At 38.2% G+C, this 19,393-nt stretch overlaps 1 long non-coding RNA gene across 9 annotated transcripts in view; it reads left to right on the forward strand.

Moving 5' to 3' along the window:
* Plcxd3 overlaps positions 1-19,393 on the forward strand; it is a 301,403-nt gene that overhangs the window by 104,813 nt on the left and 177,197 nt on the right. The gene's annotated exons all lie outside the window — the stretch shown is intronic.

The following is a 19,393-nucleotide window of genomic DNA, read 5'->3' on the forward strand; positions in this document are numbered from 1 at the left end:
ACAATTGACAGAGTGGAAAGACAATCCATAGAACATGAGGGAATGCTTACACATTATGGTAATTTGAATATGAAGTGTCCCCCATCAGCTTCTGTAATTCAACACTTGGTCTCCAACTGGTAGCACTGTTTGAGGAGGCTACAAACCCTTCAGGAAGTAGAACCTTGCTGAAGGAAGTACATCACTGAGGGTGGACTTTGAGGCTTTATAGTCCAGCCCCATGTCCTATTCCTGCTCCCATTTCTGTTTCTTCACTACCACAATAGACTAAGTTCTCCCTAGGAATTGAAACCCAAATAAATGTTTTCTTTGTCAAGTCACTTTTGTTGGGCTATTTTATCACAATAACAGAAAAGTAATTAAGACACATCTATACATTCCATAAGGGATTAATAATCCAAATATGTAAAGAAAACAAACAACTCAATGACAAAACAAATAAAAATCAAGTAACTTAATTTAAAAGTGAGAAAAGGAACCAAACAAAAATCTCTCAAATGAAGACCTATAGTCAACAATTACTTGAAAGCGCTACATGAAAAATAATGCTAAGCTTCCTTAGTCTTTGGAGAAATGAAGGTTAAATCCATAATTAAAACATTTATTAGAACAGCTTCCATTAGAAAGGTAAAAGATAGAAGAATATTTACTGACACATATTTAGAGGGAAAGAGATGCCTGTCTCCTGTTAATGACACTGTAAATCAGCACAACCATTATGAAAACAGTATAGAGGGTCACTAAAAATACATAGCAGTATCTTATACTCTAATAGCTACACTTCTAACATATGTCTAAAAGTTGTAGTCAATATGTTGAGGGGATGTCTGTCACATCCATATTCATTTCAATATCTTTATAATAGTCAGCGTAAGTATCTATCACTGCAAGAATATATAAATAAAATGTAACATATATCAACAATGTCTTGAACCTATCCAGACAAAGAAATCCAGATATCTGCTTTAACCAGAAGATACTGTAGTAAATAAGATAAGACAGACACAGACATACAAATACCGTATGTCCTTATCTATATTTGGATTCTAAGAATACTTGAATTCATAGAACTAGATTGTAACAATTATGGTTGACAATACTCTGGAATAGAAGCTAGGTAAAGTTATCTCAACTGTACAATTGTATAGGTTAAAGTAAGAAGGTGGGAGTTCCAGGCCACCTTATTACTCAGTGTTACTTTCTCAAAAAGATACTGATAGGAAGAAAAAAATTAAAAAAGGAGGAGAAGGCAAAGGAGGAGGAGGAGGAGAGAAAGAAAGAAAGAAGGAGAAGAAGAAGGAGGAGGAGAAAAGAAGAAGAAGAAGAAGAAGAAGAAGAAGAAGAAGAAGAAGAAGAAGAAGAAGAAGAAGAAGAAGAAGAAGAAGAAGAAGCCACATCAGCAGCTTCACCATCGGGCATCACCATCACCAGCAACACCTGGGAGTGGAAAGTTGGACGTGTGAAGTGTAAAGGTATAGGTTTTATTGTGTGACTCTGGGCAACTGTGCCTGCCATTCAAGCTAGCCATCCAATTCTAACACACTCTGGCCTAACCCTGTGGCCTTTGACGTTCCATTGGCCATGTCTGGTTGAAAGAGTCCTGGACTGGATGAACAATTTCCACCCACACTATAATTTCATTAGGATTAAAATGTACAGATTCTGAGACTTCAACTGTCTGCGGACACACAGTATTCTTTTTACCAGCACTGCTTCATCATTTATGTCTTCTGTGAACTATGACTCAAGTTATGTCTTCTAGAAATGCACTAGCACAATGTTTGGATTTCTATCGTTTTCCTCCCATAGGAACTTCAGTTTAGCTTAAAGCTTGTGTCATTTGCCATTTAATGAGTCCAGTCCTTTGTCTGTTTTTCCTACTCTCATTGTCCTTGACTCACCTTTGTGCTTCATGGCTGACATGCTGGGTTCAGTCATTCAAATCAGCCTCTTCTAGTTCATAAATCTCTCATCCTTACATCTGGCTCAGTAAAGCCACTAGAGTCCTCATGCCAGTCCATTGGTCCCTACTAAATCATTCTTTTAAAACTTTTCTATACACATATCCCTATCTGGACAAGTGATGCAGAGCATTCTCTGATTATCATGGTTTCATTTACTGGGTTGTTTTTAAGGCTCCTGCCAGCTTGTTGAATTGTGAATTGTCCCTTCCTAGAGGCAGTCTTCCTTCACTTCTACAATGTTCTCTTCCTTCTCACTATTTTAATCTCCCCATGTGAAGTTTTCAGATCTTAGCTAGAGTCCTTTGCAGTAATCTAACTTGCATTCTTTTTCCTTGCTCTCTACTTCCATCTCATCCTCCTAATTCTCACTCTTTATTAAAGATCAGAGGCTAATGAAAGGGTGGCATCCACATCTCTCTTATTCATTGCAATTCCTCCCTCACACAGGCATCTTCTTTCTAGTAAGACAGCTGAATCTCCATTACACGTCTACACCACTAAAAAGACTCCCAGAATAAGGGGTTACAAGTGAAACTTGCATAAAAGAATATCCTTGCATAGCATGCATTCAACTCAGTGGTTGGGAGAGTTCCTCCGCCCAGTATTTGTTTCTTACTGGAGGGACCCGTGAATCTTTTACGGTTCAGGAGCTTCCTGAGCTTTGTGAGATTTATTTAATTTCTGAGTTTTACATTGCTCCAACCTTCAGAGGAAAATGTGGATGCTTCGGTTTGGAAAACACAGACCTACGATAGTCAGGAATAACTTGTTTTTAAATCTTTTATACAGTATAGTTAACAGTGTATTGTATATACCCAAATGCATTGTAGTGGAACTTTAAAATATTTTGATGTAACACTAGGAGGCAAGCAAGGTGATGATGTATTAACTAGTTTAACTCAGTCATTCTACATTATAAATGTACACGTTAAACATGGCATTATTTCTTATAATTGTATTGAACCACTTGCCAACTTAAAATGACATGAATTGAAATCCAAGTCTTTGATGTGTTACTATTCTAATTTTATAATTGAGGAAACTGGGGCTACTAGAAGCTCTGAGCCATAGAGCATGCCAGAATAGATTCTCAGGCAACTTCTTACTTTGAAACTTATTTTGTGGTCCTTACATCATAATTATCTGTCTTTGCATGGCTGCAGGGCTTCAAGATCTTAGATAAGTGAGTTGTAAATCACCCAGTGATGCTCCTTTCAAATCTACAAAGTGACACTGAAATTATGGCCAATATTGAAAACACTGGCAAACATAATACATAAAAAACAGTGGTTGATAAGCCAGGAGATGTGCATTCTACCCTTATTTTAGTGACTGAAAAGTATAACATTGTGAGAGAATCATGAACCAACTTTTTATCCTAACCCTGCAAATATGAACTTTTTACAAATCTTCTGACTACTTTAGAGGATACTCTAAATATATATTATATAATTTTATCATGGAAAAGTTGAGATTTGCATAAGATTTTTGATTTTACAATGTCGCTAATAACTCAAAATTATGTAGTTCAAATGGATACTCACACTAAATGCCTATACTGTTTCTCTAGTAGACTGTAGGTTGAATAGAGAGAAGACCACAGGAGTCAATGATAGAAGCAGTTTATGAACTCTAACCAAGATCACAAAGACTTTCTATGGTAGTATCATGGAATAAACAGATTGGACAAGCCCACAAAAACATGGAGAGAAATCTGTAAAATAACTATGTTTTTCTGCAGTTAATGCTTGAATTCAGCTCCACAGCAAAGTCCCGTACACATATTCTCCTTCATTCCCTTCCCCATGAGGAGGTGAAAATTACTGTTGTTTATAGGACAATCATTCTTGCTAGAGAGCACTAATAAGTACAGACCTTCTTGTTGATAGTTGCTGTTCCTTGAGCTCTGGTTAAATGCAACATAATACATTTTGTCCCAAACTGGTTTCCTATCCCACGTCAGGACTGCTGTGTTCTGCAAAATGCTTAACTATGCAACAAATACCCACTTACTTAATCAATAGGCTAATCCTGGAATTGCATCAGGAGCAAGCATTGCAATGCTGACACTTTTTCTTTGGAATATTTTCCCAAGCCAACCACTTAGCCTTTTATGCAGAGTTCTGGTGACAGCACAAAATAAGCCAGTTTTACAGGAGTACCTGTCAAGATAAGATGCAGAGCAAAGTTGTTTTTTTCTTGTTCAGGCATCCCAAGTAGATGACTTGACAAAAACCACCTGAAGCTCCACACCTAACGATGTCTATACCTTCCATCTAGCGTACCTGTTTCCACATTCTGCACATCTTAGCTACTGGATATTTATTTTCAGTTGCTCTCATCAAAACCTTCTCTCACCTCTGACACTTGCTGTTATCTTCACCTATCGTAACCAAAGCTGTCAACAAATCAGGGATCTCTACCATCAAAAACTACCTAAAAATGGCTTGTTATCTCCATTGTCTCATACCCGAATGATTCCACTAGGATTTTAAGATGGACCTATGCTTTCTTGGTACTCTATAGTCTGTTTACAGCAGTTTGCAGAAAGGTCTTGTTAAAATACAAGTCAGGTTATGACATCCTCTGGGCAGAACTTCCAAAAGCATTCCTTTTCATATGGAATAGAAGGCAGTTATCACAGGCTCTGTCTACTTCATCCGTCTTGGAATTTGTCTCCTGCTGCTTCACTCCTTGTTTGTTCTGCCTCCATCATGGGAATATCCTTAAAATTCTCTGAATACCTATGATATTTGCTCACAGAGCTTTTGAACCTTCTGTTTTCCCGCATCCACAAATCATTCCCTCACCTACAGAACATAGCATGTGTGTCTCCTTTTCAGGCTACTTTTATGCCAAATATAGCCTCTCCAATGCCATCTGCATTCATTCTCTGCTTTGTTTTCTTGTGAAGTTTGTTATGGGTTTGTTTGGTTCCTTGTAAAGGATGTGTTGACATCTTAAGCCTATAGTGCCTATAAATGTGATATTATTCGAAAATAGGGGATTTTTAGTTCTAATCAAGTTGAGTTGAGGTTATTATGGTGCATTGTAATCCAATATGACTTGTATTTTGAAATAAGATAAAAATATCAGGTTGGAATACAAAGCATACAAAAAGAACATTATATGACAACAGAAGTCAAGACTGGAGTAATCTAGTTGCAAAATGATGGCCATTGGGAATTTATAAACCACTAGAAGCTTTGGGAACAAAATATGGATTCCCATTAAGAATTCTAAAGGAAGCAGGATCCTCTGAAGCTTTATCTTGGACTTCCAGCCTACACATAAAGAAGGAATAACTCTTTGTGATTTCACATACTGAGTGTGTAGTGCTTTGCTTTGGAGACTTACAAGTAATGCAGTTTGTTTCTTGCTACCTGCTATGCCACATTTTAAAAAATTTATTACTCATATCTATTGTTTGTCTCCCTAGTACTGTAATGAAAACCCAAGAGGGTATTCAATAGTACTGACTCTTCATGCCACACTGTTATGAACTTTGCCATGTTCTGTGTAGTCTGACTTCTGTCTACAGGTTAATTGGTCTTAAGTCCTGCAAATTAGCTTCTAGAATATCAGAACTGAACAAAACAAGGTGTGTAAATTTTTGCTTTTTTAAATTTATTTTTTATTCTCCTCTCATACATCTTGGCTGCAGTTTCCCTCTCCACTCCTCCTAGTGCCTTCCCCCACATCCCTTCTTTCCCAGATCCACTTTTCCTGTTTCCTTTCAGAAAAGAGTAGCTCTCCCAGAGATATCAAGAAGCATAGTACAGCAAGTTAAAATATACCAGGCACAGACTCTTGTATTGGGTCTGGGTAAGGCAATCCAAACCCCCACATCAGGGCTGGATGAGGCAATCCAATCTTCTCTTTTCCAAAGATAATTGAAGAGTACATTGGTATTAGGGCAATCCACAATCCCTGAGAACTATGTGGACTGTAGTACTATTGAACAAAAAATAGTCACTTGGGCTCCATGTATTTCTGATGATGCACCAAGACCATGTGGTGAAAATATTATTATAGGAAGAAAATAATGATGGACCAGTTGAAAAAAAAGAAAAAAAATAAACTCAGTATAGAGAAATCGAGACCATCATGAAGATATTTTTGTCAAAATTTACTTACTTTTATTTCTTTCCCATACTGTCAATTTAAATAGCTTTTAATTACTTCTCATCTCTCAAAATGTCTCAATAACACTATGCCCCAAAGATAAAAATGCATTATCTTTGAAATACAATATTCTATGTATTATTGAATTCTGAAGCTAACCATGTTAGAAAAAGGAACGCACATTGTACAAAATGTTCCCTAGAATGCTTTAGAGCATTTGGAAGGACACAGAAGAAAATGTCCATCACCCTGGAGATGTTTTCTGTCTTGTTTCTAGCCTCTAAATGTAAATGCAAAATGTTAGAGGGATAAAAATGTAGGGAAACAAAACAACAAGAAAATGATGACTTCTCAGGCACCCTACTGTGATGGCTGGAGGAAAGGGCGTGGTTCCAAGACTCTGCAGGTGTGGATGACCCCTGACAAGAAATCCTAAAATTTCCAGCAATAATGAACACCTCCAAGTGTTGTTATTGATGTAAATGAGATACACTTGAAAAATAGCTCAGTGGTCAGCAAAAGATAGCCATTATCTTTATGTCTCCAGAAGCAATTGTTACCTGTAAGAGAAAGACTAAGCTCATGGCTGCTAAGCTGCTCAGTCTCTTTCAGAAGAAACACGTGAGCATGCCTGTTGACAGTAACTATTAGTGTGGGAAAGGATTCATTTGCAGCCTTCCTGATTAACGTTCTTATCGTTATCCTTTTCATCTTACACAACTGTATATAATATAATGATCCTTTCACCAAAATAGCATCTTTGATGATGGGATTTTCAAAGTGCTTCTTAGTCATTCAATAATTAGGCAGATTCACCCATTTTTCTAGAACCTATTCCTGAGAATCTTGAGGAATCAGGGGTAATAAAAAAATCTTCTGCTGAAACAGTAATTTTCTAGAGGAGACAGAGAGGTAGCCTCAAAATTTTGATGCATCTTACAGAGGATAGAAATTTATTTTATTACTTATTACTGTTGCTTACTTATTCTGTTTCTTTGTAAAGTCCCTTTAAAAAACTTTGAATGCCCAAGGTTCTGGAGTGGCAATTGGATCCTCTTGGACTCTTCCTGTCTGAAGTATCATGAATTCTTATTCCCCAGAACTAATCTCATTTTACATGTCCTACCATTGTCAAGTTTTCCAGCTGAGCACTCGGTTTTCATCTGGAGTAGGCAGGACTGGCTACTGGAAAACTCAGTTTACAGCTGCCCATTGAAAGGAAAACACCAACTTGTCAATGAAACAGGAATTTGTTTAGATCTGAGATGTAGTCTGTAGTTTGAACAGGGAGATTGAAGAATTTTTGTGATGTCATGACAGAGTGTATGGCAACATAAGTCTAGAGACTGTGCTAGTAGACCCTGATGTGGGTCTCAGTCTGGACTGCCCTTTGTCATTATAGAAAATGATGAGAAAGAAAATGTGCTACTTTGACATGTATAGTAGTTAACAATAATTCTTTGAAACTGTGAAAAAGTGTGTGTGTGTGTGTGTGTGTGTGTGTGTGTGTGTGTGTGTGTGTGTGTATGTGTGTGTGTGTGTGTTTTCTTCAAAATGTCTATTCCTTCTTCAGAAAATTTGCACCCTATGTCAATGTAACATGTCACAAATACAAATGCTACTTTAAATGTCCCTCCTTTGTGGTACACACCATAACATTCTTACTGCATTTCATATAATTTTAGAGTATTTGTTGTCTATATATCTCACTGGGACATGAATTCTATGAGAGAAGACACTTGAAATGATGACCACACCATCCCTAGTTCATGATTATTGAATGAAATTTGAGTACCTTTGAAGGAGATGCTAAGAAGGTGGGACAAACAGCAGACGGTATAAAATAATAAAAGTCATGTCTATTGAGTCTTGGAGTGACTGAGCCTAGTTTCAAAAAATTTCCAAAACCTCAGATTCTTAAGAATTCAATTTATTCCACTGTGGTAATACAAAGAAGGAATAAATGGTCCTGAGATTTTTGAACTTAGCCAATAATTATACACCTCTCCCACAACAGAACTATATCCTATTTTCTGCACTGATTTTTATTTTATGAAGGCATGATAGGGAAGATCTGAGATAAGTGAGCATGAGGGAGGAAAGGAATGATGGAGACTGGACATGTTGGGATGCAGGCTGCTTGTGATGAGTGATAAGTGTGGGGAATTCTCTTCCCTTCAGACTACAGCTGCCTGATACACTGGCAAGTGAACTTTTCTCTTGAGTTTTATAATACCTACTCTTTATTCTCACTCCTAAACTTTAATGGAACATTCTTCTTTCACTGCCCCTATTTCTACACTGCATTCATGAATGAGACAGCAGATAACTCATACTCCATCTGTCAGAAGTAATAGCATAGGGTAAGGAGCCAAGGGACAATGAAGTGAAGATACTATGTCCTTATAGATATTGACTGAGACACCCAAGATCATTCACTAATTGTTTGGCATTTTTGTTTGGTTTTGTGAATAATAGTTAAAGACACAGAGATTTAAATTAATTCTAAAGGTATGTTTTGCTGTGTCTGCCTGCTTTCATAGTAGTTATTTATTATTAGTTCCAGCCTAAAAGTATTACACTATTCTGCTATTGGTGGTAGCTGCCAGTTTTGATCCTCAATGTTCAAGGCCAAGCTATAAGTGATATATACATAATATATTTAATATTGTCAACAGTGAAGGTAAATATTAGTATTAGATCCATTTTACAGGTAAGAAAACTGAAATTAAATATAAGGAAATTGCCTAACATAAAATTACCATCACAATATGTACTTTTAAAGGAATAAAGAATAGAAGTATATGATTATCTCAATTGATGCAGAAAATACATTTTAAAAATTCAGTACTATCCTATGGTTAAAATAAAATTCAACAATCTGGAAATATGAGGGAATTGCCTCAAAGTAATGAATGCTATTTATGAAAACCTCCAATTATATCACACTCAATAGGAAAGTACTGAAAGTTTTTCGTCCTTTAAGACAAAGAATAAAGTGATGGCCACAGCAACTAGGCAATTAGAATACATCAGCTGAAAGTAAAACAACAGACCAGCCACACCAGAAGAGAATACACAAATCAACCTTTGTTCACAGATGATATTATCTTCTGTCAGAAACCCTAAAACATGAATACAAAAATATGCACATGCACATGCACACAGTCTCTCTTCTCTGTGTGTCTCTCTCTATGTCTCTGTCTCTGTCTCTCTTTCTCTCTCTCCCTCTCACACAACACAATGTTATAACCAGTGAAGTAGTAATTCATTCAACCTGCAAGATGCAAAGGTAGTTGCATTATCTATATAACTAACAATGACCAATTCATTATAAATTAAGAGAACGCTTCCATATATCATTTCTAGAAGAACAAAGTTGGAATAGATTTTACCAAAGTGACAAAGGCTTACATATTGAAAATTATGAAACATTTCTGAAATGTAATTATATTGAATATAAATAAGGAAAATCCTATATTTTTGTATTAGGTTTAATATTATTAAAATGTCCATGTTGCCGGGCGTTGGTGGTGCACGCCTTTAATCCCAGCACTAGGGAGGCAGAGGCAGGCTGATCTCTGTGAGTTCGAGGCCAGCCTGGTCTCCAGAGCGAGTGCCAAGATAGGCTCCAAAGCTACACAGAGAAACCCTGTCTCAAAAAAACAAAACAAAACAAAAAAAGTCCATGCAACCCAAAATGGTACACAAAGTCAGTTCAGTTCATATCAAGATCACAATGGTGTTTTAGAACTAGAAATATCAATCTAAAATTTGTACAGAATCTTGAGATTCTAAATAATGTGAAATTTGCAACACTCTTCCTGGCTTCAACTGGGGCAGCAAGGGAATGAAAAAGAACAAACACATGAACACACAGAAAAGCTCGTCTCTGATGAAAATATTCATATATAAAAGAATGAAGCTGGACCTTTATCCCATACTACATACAAAAAAAATTGAATCTAAGATGTAAGCAAAGATGTAAATCACAAAACTCTTAGAGGAAATAACAGTATTGGTCTTAGCAATGATTTCTTGGTGTCTTAGTCAGTGTCCTCTTGCTGTGAAGAGGCAACATGATTACTTAGGTTTACTATTGCTGTAATGAAACATCATGACCAGAATCAAGTTGGGAAGGAAAGCATTTATTCAGCCTACACTTGAAGGAAGTCAGGACAGTAACTCAAGCAGGGCAATAATCTAGAGACAAGAGCTGATGCAGAGGCCATAGAGGAATACTGCTTACTGGTTTCCTTATCATGGCTTGCTCACCTTGCTTTCTTATATAACCCAGGACCAACATCCCAGGATGGCACACCCAGAAAGGATACTTCTGAGCCCTTCCCCATTGATCACTAGTTAAGAAAATGTCCTATAGCTAATATTATGAGGACAATTTTCTCAGTTGAGGTTCCCTTCTTTCAGATAACTCTAGCTTGTATCAAGTTCACATGAAACTATCTAGGGCACTTGGATATGATATAAAAAGTGGAAGGGTGGGTCTCCATTTCTCTGAAAACAAAATTCAAAGTCCATAAAGTGGCCTCTATGATCTGCCTGCTCCCTCTTTCCCACCCGTTCTTAGTGTTCCCACTTCCTTCCTTCCCATGAGCCACACTGCCTTCAGTGTGACAGGAATCCTACCCCTGGGACAGTCTTTACCACAGATCTGCCTAGTTCATCTTTACCACCTTCAAAACTTCCAAACTTCCAAATCTCATAATGTTTCTAGTGAGGCTTACTCCAAATACCCCAACAGAAACAGAACATGACCTTCTCAGCACTTAGCATAGTTATTAGTAAATAGTAACTTCTTGAAAGCCAGTAACGGTACATATTAAAAGACAACTACTGAACTAAAGTGATAAAATGGTAATATACAAGCACAAAAACAGACATGTAGCCACAACATTAAACATGAGTACATGTAGCTGTAGCCATCTCACATTGGACAACTATACCAAAAGCAAACACCGGAGAGAAGATAGCATCTTTAACAAATAGTGCTGGGAAAACGAGATGTCCCCATATAGTAGAATGAAATCAATCCCACATCAGTCACTTTGCCCAAAACTAGCTCCAAATGTATCAAAGACTTCAATGTGAAACCCGAATCATTGAAACTTCTAGAGAAAACATGGGTCGTTCTCTACAAGAGATAGGTATAGGAAAGGACACTCTGAACAGCAGTCTATTTTCCTGGGGATTACAGCCACTAATATTGACATGAAGGACATCATAAAATTAAAACACTCTGTACAACTAAGAAACTTGTGGGAACAGTGGAGAAATGGAGACAGCTATACCAATGATAGAGCATTAATATCCAAAATATATAAAGAACTCAAAAATCCAAGAGTCAAGAAAACAAGTGACTCAGTTTAAAAATGGGCTATGTATTAAGAAGCTATGGGATGCTAATTGGGTGACTTTCTTAACTATTATCAAAGAATGAGCTATGGATATGAGCAGAGCATTCTCATTATGAAATGAAAGTAAGAAATAAAGAATCCATTCTCCTTATCAGGGCAAAGCAGAATAAAACAACTTTGAGATTTAATCAATTAGAATGATTAGTATCCTTTTTAAGAATTGTGGGACAGTTCGAATTTGAAGTCATTTTGCGGGATTTCTTTTTTCATCAATTTTAAATTTATTTTATATACCAAACACAGTTTCCCCCTCCCTCTTCTCCTCCAGCTCCCTTCTCCCCAAAAGCCAGCTCATGCATCAGGAATAGGTCTCAGTCCCACTGCTAGGGGCCCCACAAAAGACCAAGCTACACAATTGTCACCCAGATTCAGAGGGCGTAGGTGGGTAAAATGCTGGCAGCCCAGAGTCCATGAATTCCCACAAGCTCCTGTCAGCTGTCTTTGCAGGTTTCTCCTTCATGCTCTTGACCCCGCCCCCTTGCTCATACAGTCCTTCAACCCTCTCTTCAACTGTAGTCCTGAGCTTGGCCCAGTGCTTATCTGCGGTTCTCTGCATCTGCTTCCATCAAATACCAGATAAAAGCTCTATGATGACAACTAGGGTAATCACAGCTCTCCACTATTTCAGCCACCCTCTCTACTATTGCTAGGAATCTTAACTGGGTTCATCCTTTTGGGTTCCAGGAGCCTCCCTAACCCCACAGGAGCCTCCTCTATCAAGATGTCTCCCCCATCACTCTTCAGCTCCATCCTGCCCACAGCTCCATCATCCTGATCCCTCATGTTCCCATTACCCCATCCTGTCCGCTCTAATCCTCCCCCACCTGCCCTCAGTTACCCAGGAGATTCCATCTACTTCCTCTTCTCAGGGAGATCCATGAGTTCCTCTTAGGATCCTCCTTGTTACCTAGTTTCTCTGAGGCCAAGGATTGTAGCCTGGTTATCCTTTGCTTTCCAGCTAATATCCACTTATGAGTGATTACATACCATGCTTGTCTTTCTGAGTCTGGGTTACCTCACTCAGGATGATTTTTTTCTAGTTTCATTCATTTGCCAGCAAATTTCACGATGTCATTGTTTTTTCCACTGATAATACTCCATTGTATAAATATACCACATTTTCTTTTTCCATTCTTTGGTTGAGCGACATCTAAATTGTTTCAGGTTTTGGCAATTACAAATAATGCTGCTATGAACACAGGAGAGCCAGTGTTCTTAGGGTATGGTTGATCAAGAGTGGTATCACTGAGTCTTGAGGTAGATTGATTCCCAATTTTCTGAGAAACTGCCATACTGATTTCCAAAATGACTATACAAGTTTGCACTCCCACCAGCAGTGGAGGAATGTTCCCCTTACTCCACATAGTCTCCAGCATAGGCTGTCATTAGGGTTTTTGATCTTGACCATTCTCACAGGCAAAGGATGTCAGAGTCGTTTTGATTTGCATTTCCCTGATAGCTAAGGGCGTTGAACACTTCTTTAAGTGTATCTCAGCCATTCAAAATTTGAAGTCAATTTTTTGTGCTTGAATTTTTGTCATAATAAATACAAAGGGAAGCAACTGCTCAGGCATAACTGTAGGAAAAGTCTTCTGATACATAAATGGCAAAAATATTTTGAACTGTTCACATTAGTAGAGTTGAGGACTAGAGATAAATTTTAAATGCTATTTAAAACAAACAAAGGTCATCATGTGATTAGATTCTTGGAAGGGAAAATGTACTTTTAGTCTTTTAAAAAAACATTGGGAAAGTTATTAATGTCAGTGGACATCAGTTTGCTTATATGTAATAAGAGCATCTACAAGGGAATTGGGATTATAATCCCACCCGAGATACAATTCTAGGGGTAGACTATACAGGAATAGAAGATACAATATTCCAAATTTTTATGAGGTAAGAAGATGGAATGTTTTCATGTAGAACCATTGCAAATAGATCTAAATGGGGACCTATGTATCCAGTGATAACAAGTATTAGGGAACTTGTTTTATCAAGTCAACATTTGTTTCAGTAAATGTTTGTTGACCTTCTGAAACGTTGCTACATATGCTTTTGTGGTTTGCTTTCTGGTAGCTTTCTCTTCCTCTGTGCTGATCATTTTCCTTTGCTGTGGCAAATACCTGAGTAAACAACTTAAGTCAAGAAATATTTGCTTTGATTCAATTTTCAGTCCACAGTCCCTCCGCTCCATTGCTTCTAGTCTGTATACCTAGAAGGAGAGCTCCTCCATGGATACCAATTCAACTCACAGAGGATAGGAGGCAGAAGGGGAAGAGACTAGGGACTAGATACAGCTTCCAAGTCAACTCCCACTCAGGTGAGCTATTCCCTCCAACCAAGCCCTGTCTCAGGCTTTCCACTGCTTCATAAAGGCATCAAATTATGAAGTCACTACTAAAGTTTGCAACTTACATTATGGTCCAATCACCTCAGTTCAAAAGAGACCAAGGTTTTAACAGACAAACACTGGAAGAAAATGCAAAAACCAGACCTCAGCACCATTCATATCTCCTACTTTTTCATTTTTATGGAGTTTTACTTGTTTGGGGTATAGGTCTATTGTGGAGCCTATACCCCAAAGAAAGGCAAACCCATATTCATAGATAGTCCTGCAGATTTTTCCTTTATCCTGCAAAGTGGTAACACAATAATTGCATGCAAATAAGAAAACTTAGATAAAAGAGAAAAATACAACTTATGAAAATTGATACAAAATAAAGACCTGAATAGGCTTATTTTTGCAGAAGAAATTGAATCTGTCATAAAACTCTTCCTATAAAGAAAACTTCAGTTAAACAGCTTTAATGGATAATTTCTCTAATTTATCATGCTTCCACAGAGGAAACTTCATAGCAAAGAACCCAAATGCTTTCCACTTTGTGAAAACAGCATAATCTTGATGCTGAAAATTATAGGAAAAATACCATTTCTTTATCTTTCATCAATATAGATAAAAAATTCCTAAACATAGTATCATTAGTGTCAGGCAAGAAACCTCCCATTGAGTTGTCAGTCAAGGGTGTCCAAAAGACTGTAAAACAATATAAACCATTGTGTTGTCCTTGGTTGCCTTCCAGGACTTGTAGGTAGGATCCTACTGATGAAGAAATCACACAATTTTACATAAGAATTGGTGAAATCATGTTTCACCAATGAACTGATGAGGATGCCTCTTCCCTGAAGACTAGATTTCACAGTATCTGAAGGTGCTATGTAAGCTACCAAGGGAGAAAGGCAATCAGTAGTTCTATCTAGCTGTAAAGCCTATGACCCACAGCTATGACAGGCCCTGGAAGTTATCCCCAATGTGTAATAGTGACAGTTTTCTCCCAGGGATAAGCAGTCTAGGTGAACTTAAAGCCTACTCAATAGGAGGGAATTCATACCTGGTATTGTAAACCTAGTCAAGTACCCACGCTAGAGAGGTAATAAAGCCTAATGAACAACCTAGTATTTCCAACTTACTAAGCCAATGTAATTCCTAACTGCATTTCAAAGACTTATCCCTATACCCACAGTTAAGTGTAGCTCTCATCCTTCATCTAACAATCATATTTCTGTCATGGATGGAGACTATTACACAAACATGTAAGTGGCTAAACTGCAGAGAATAAGTGAGCATGGTGTGTTCAACCCCAGTTTGCACATCTGTGACATAATTTCCTTAAGCTTTGAATTGTGGAAAAGGGGTGTTAGGGTACACAGAAGACATTGGAGGGGGTAAAGAGGTGAAAATGATGGAAGTACACTATTTGTGTATGAAATTACCAAAACAATAAAAAGTTTAAATAAAAATGGGGAATAAAAAGTAACAATAAGTATCATTTTTTTTAAAGAAATGCTTCGATGACTTAATACTCAAAAATCAAATCATCATTATTTATTTCATAAAAATGTCCAAAAGACACAACACTTTCATAAATGTCAAAAGGCATTTCACCAAAGTCACAAAGTTATGATTTTATATCACACACACACACACACACACACACACACACACACACACACACGTGTGCGTGCGCGCGTGCGCGCGAGCAAGCGAGCAATGCAACTGCAGGCAAGGGAATGAATAGGCAGGGTTGTCGTTAAATTGTGATTCAGCACTGTATGTTCATATAGAAGAAATTATCTCTGTCTTATAGAATACACTTACTTGAGATCAACAGATGGAATATAGTTTTACTGGGAAATGAGAAAGACATCATCTCAGGGAGGAATCAGGGAACGAGGTGTAAACACTGGCATAAAAACAAAGTATAGATAAACTAGATAGTGAAATAAGTCATTTCGAGTAACAAAAACCAAAGTCAGTCATTAGCAGAACAAAGTGGCATGTGTATATTGGGAGGAGATATTTGTAATTTACATATATGGAAAAAGACTGGTGACTTCAATATGTAAGAGCATACATAGTGTAACAACAATTAATGTAAAAAAGAGGACATGAATTTGTAACGATAACTCTTTCTGCCAGCCACCTGAGTTCCAGGCCCCAAATAACACACAGAGATTAATATTAGTTACAATGCTGCTGGCCAATGACTAGGATTTCTTATTTGCTAGTCCTGTCTTAAGTATCAACCATAACAATTAATCTATATATTTTATAAAGACTTACAGAGGATGCCAGTGGCATGCATCCTCTCTTCCCCAGGATCACATGGCAACTCTCCTTAACTGCATTTCCCAGAATTATCCTTCTTTCCTAGTCCTGCCAATCTTGCTTCCCTATTGGACAACAGTGTTTTATTCATTAACCAATAAGGGAGACATATACACAGAAGGACTTCCCCCATCATGAATTTGAAAGAGCAAGGAGTGGTGTATGCAAGGGTTTGCAGGGAGGGAAGGGAAAGGAGAAACAATATATCTACTATAATCTCAAAAATAAAAGAAATAATTTTTATTTTATTTTACATACCAATCCAAGTTCCTCCTCCCTCCTCTTCCTGAGTCCTCCACCTTCCCCCATCCCACCCTCCATCTACTCCTCAGAGGCGATAAGGTCCCCTCTTGGGGCATCAATGAAGTCTGGCATACCAAGTTGAGGCAGGACCAAGCCCTTCCCCCTGTATCTAGCTGAGCAAGGTATCCCATCATAGGAACTGGGCTCCAAAAAGCCGGTTCATGCACCTGAAATAGTTCCTGGTCCCACTGCCAGCTCCCACCCCCCAACAGATCAAGCCACATAACTGTCACCCACATTCAGAGGGCCTACTTCGCTTCCATGCAGGTTCCCAAGCTGTCAGTTCAGAGTCCATGAGCTTCCACTATCTCCAGTCAGCTGTCTGTGTGTGGTTTTCTCAATCATGATCTTGCCCCCCCTCCATTTATATGATCCCGCCTCCCTCTCCTCAACTGAACTCCAGGAGCCCAGCCCAGTGCTTGGCTGTGGATCACTGCATCTGCTTCCACCAGTTACTGGATGTAGATTCTATGATGACAATTAGGGTAGTCATTAGCTGATTATAGAGGAAGGCCAGAAGTAATTTTTAAATGCTAAATAACAAAAGATAAATTTGGGTGGGCAGAGAAGGCAGCAGAGTGGGTCTCGGGGGAGTTGAGGCAGGGATGACTCTGATCAAAAGACATGATACAAAATTATCAAAGAAGTAATAAAAAAGGAAGAAAGAATATGGCTGGAATAAGCCACATGAATTAAACATGTGGATATTTCATAAATATACCCAAACAACCAATGAAATAAACAAATCAAAAGATAAACAATATTATCAACCATCAATAAAGTATAAATTAGCACCATAATAAGATGATACTTACACTAACTAAATTGTCAATAAATGAAAGAATTTACTGCAGCAAGGCCTATTTTGATACGATGTTGGTGGGTGTGTAAGCTGTTACAAGCACTTTAGAAAATCCGAAGTATATGAAAGTATCTGAAAAACTTACATACAGAATTTTTATTCGTGGAAAGAAGAGTGATATAGGAATGTGCAGAGAGAGAGAGAGACACCCAAGAAGGATGTTGATAGATTATTTTCAATAGCAGAAACAACAAAGAACCAGTGTGTTTGGTTTATCAACAAATGCAATTATCAACAGGTGAGGGGATTCTAAGAACATGGTGCATTCGTATGATGAGAAACAACTTACAATAAAAATGAGTAAACTACTGATACAATAGGCAGGATAAAGACCGGCATAATTGGGCTGGAGAGATGGCTCAGAGCTTAAGAGCACTGACTGCTCTTCCAGAGGTCCTGAGTTCAATAAGATGTCCCAGCAACCACATGGTGGCTCACAACCATCCGTTATGAGATCTGGTGTCCTCTTTTGGTGTGCAGATATACATGGAAGCAGAATGTTGTGTACATAATAAATAAATAAAATCTTAAAGAAAAAGACCAGCATAATTATATTTGAGAAGCCAAATAAAAACACCACATTGCTTTGATTTCATTTACATGAAGGGAAAACAGGTAGAACACATGTATCTGTGATAGGAGTTAGAATAGTGTTGACCTTTGGGAGAGTGAAATGACTAGGACACATGTCATGTGTTCTGGGCCCTGAATTAGATGGTGTCTGAAAAGGAATATGCATTTCTAAAACACACCAGTACACAGTGAAGACTCATGAATTCTGTGCAGTTTTGTGGATGTATTTTTTACTTCAGCTAAGGTAGTAAGCCCGACAAGCTTTTCAAATGATTGTTTCGTTTGTGTAAATTACATGCATGTGCAGGTACCCACAGAGGCCAGAAGAGTCAGGTCTGCTGGTTCTGCAGTTACAGGCCACTGTGAGCTATCCAGTGTGGGTGATGGGAACTAAACTTGGATCCTCTGGAAGAACAGCAAGTGATTTTGACTGTTGAGCCATCTAGCTCCCTCATCCCCCGAGCAAACAAAACCAAGAAAAAAAAAAAAAAAACAGATTTCAATAAAAGCAAATAGTATCACTTAATAAAATTCCATAATCAGGAAGAAAAAAGATAAGGCAGGAATGCAGATTCTCAGTTCTTACACCCCATGCAGTAAGCAGGTTGCAGAGGTGTGCTGAACTGGCAGGCTGCAGGAACACAATGGTACACGCAGGATTTAGGTTCAGTTAAACAGCCTGAGCAGCCGGCATTAGAAGCAATAGCTCTTCGGCTCCAATGGAAGGCTCAGCCGATACCAAAGGGCCCTTAAAACTTCAAAGACTAGAGGGGAGAGCAGCCTTGGGGCAGTCTATCTGAACTCTTAAGTCTGGTGGCCTCCAGCAATCAGAAAAGACCTCTTGGCACTCAGCTTTCCTTTTGCTCTGCCAGCAGACCTTTGGAGGATGTCCTTGGCATAGACTGGCAAGGAGGCTAGTACTTTGCCTGCCATCCATGGAAAAGCATTCCCAGTCAGTGTAGGCTTTCTTTCTGTGGAGAGGTTTTCACGGCATGACCACAAACTAACGCTAGGTAAAACACTTTTAAGGGCATTAGAAAACTACTTGAAATCCTTTCTGCAGGAACAGTTTGTTCAAGAACTGAATGAGGATTTAAAAAAAAAAAAAACTCAAAAAATCACATCCTCATACATTGCTATCTGAAATAACTAGTTGTTGCTGTTTGCCCAAAGCTGGCTCAGTCGGGGTGTGGGTCCGGAGGTTTAGTCGAATCAAGAACATCACCATAAACATCTAGTCCTTGTAGTTGTAAGCATGGAGGGAGTTCTAGGATGTCGTTATAAAGGAGGGGCATTAGTGTTTGTGGTCACACAGAGACTTGTTAAAATCTCACAGACTGCTTTCAACAGCAAGGCCAAAAGTGATTTTTTAGAGTTGATGTACTGCAAAAAGTAACAGAAAGCCCCAACTGCACACTCCTTTCTTGGTACACATCCATACTTAGGTGGCAGCATGCTGCTGATG

This window comes from Cricetulus griseus, chromosome 2, assembly GCF_003668045.3.
Source record: "Cricetulus griseus strain 17A/GY chromosome 2, alternate assembly CriGri-PICRH-1.0, whole genome shotgun sequence".
In the NCBI taxonomy this organism is placed as follows: Eukaryota; Metazoa; Chordata; class Mammalia; order Rodentia; family Cricetidae; genus Cricetulus; species Cricetulus griseus.